Below are 1,631 nucleotides of genomic sequence, written 5' to 3' on the forward strand. Positions count from 1 at the left end.
TGATCTCGTGCGAGGACCTTTGGTGGCACAACATGCTTCGCACTTACGGCACCAGGACTCTACGTCTTCGCGATAATTTACCCAATAAAATCGCTCTTTAATTTTGGCCAGAGTTTTATTGATTCCAAAATGTCCTCCACTTTTTCCATTGTGCATTTCTTTAACAACCTCTGACCTCTTGTTCTCAGGGACAACCAATTGTCTTACGACAGACCTGCCATCGGCACTTTCCCAGGATCTCTTCAATAAGCCATTCTCCAGTGTTAAAGAGTCCCACTGGGCCCACAATGCCTTTACGAGTGGATTCTTATCAGAGATGTTTTTCCACTCTGGCCTTTTGTCCTCGGTTTTCGCTTTGAGAATGGGTTCAATTATTGGGTCCTCCATTTGTTCTCGTTTAAGCTCCCCTGTAGTCCACCCTTCATTAAGCTCTACTTTGGTTCTTCGTATTGAGGTGACTCCTGCCTGTTGTTCTACTCTTTGACAATGCCTACAGTCCTCTTTGCACGGTCTTCTGATGTTAGTGTCACCGCTGGGCTTCCTGGGCGACGGTGACGGACTTCGTGCTCTATTGCGGCAATCACTTCTGATATGTCCCAATTTACCGCAATTGAAGCACCTTATACTCCTTCTTTTCTTTGTGGGGCTTCCTGAGTTGGCGGGCGAGTACTATTACAACTGGCCGTCATCTTCTGTAGAGCGTCGTATATGTTGTCCAGTTTGTCAGCTAGTATATCCCGTTCGTAGTCGATCGAAGCCAGCCTTACTCTTGGTGCTGAAGGGACCGATACTCGAGACGCTTTAAACTCTAAAGCTCGAATGAGAGCCTCACTGATGTCTCGAGGTCTCACTAGACGTAGATGGTACCTCATATCGTCTCCCCGAACTCCTTCGATAAATCGTTCGGCCGCCAATTACTTTCGGAAACTTTCCGTGCTGAAGGGTAAGCCAGATGAGTGAGTTTCTCAATCTCGCCCTCGAATTCCTGTAGAGATTCTCCTGATTTCTGCTGCCTCATTCTCAACTGGGCTTGAAACACGGTCTCTTTGTGTTCGTTGCCAAAGCTCAGCTGAAGAGCATGCACCAAAGCCGCATGGTTTCCTTGATCCATAGTGGTTAAAGATTGAAGCAATTCGGCCGCTTTACCTCGTAGAGCCACTACTAATGACGTTGCTTTCTGCTGCTCTGTCCAGTGATTTGCATTTGCAGCAGCCTCAAACTGTGTTTTATAAATTTCCCAGGCCGTAGTTCCGTCGCAATTGGGTGGTGAAATCTTAGCGGTGGGTGTGCTAAAACTCTCCACGGAACTGTCATCTTTGATGTGAGGCTCTAAGAGTTTTCTTTTCAGCTCGAGAACCTTCTGGTTAACAGCCTGCAACGAAGTCTCCATTTTTTGGTTTAATCTAGCCTCTAGTTGCTCATCTCTGATAGCTAGAGTTTCAATCAGTTCACGATGACGTCGGTCTTGTTCTTGCTTCTGCTCCTCTTTCTCTTCGAATCGAAGCCGTTCCTGTTCTTTCTTACCTTCGACTTGAAGCCGTTCCTGTTCTTCCTTCTGTCCCTGTATAAGGGCAATCAGTGCAGCAAGTTGATCCTCCATAACTTTATGCTGGCTTCTAGTCACTGGCATA

This window comes from Dendroctonus ponderosae, unplaced genomic scaffold (assembly GCF_020466585.1).
Source record: "Dendroctonus ponderosae isolate FM_Combo_2020 unplaced genomic scaffold, Dpon_F_20191213v2 Dpon_F_20191213_1, whole genome shotgun sequence".
Classification (NCBI taxonomy): Eukaryota; Metazoa; Arthropoda; class Insecta; order Coleoptera; family Curculionidae; genus Dendroctonus; species Dendroctonus ponderosae.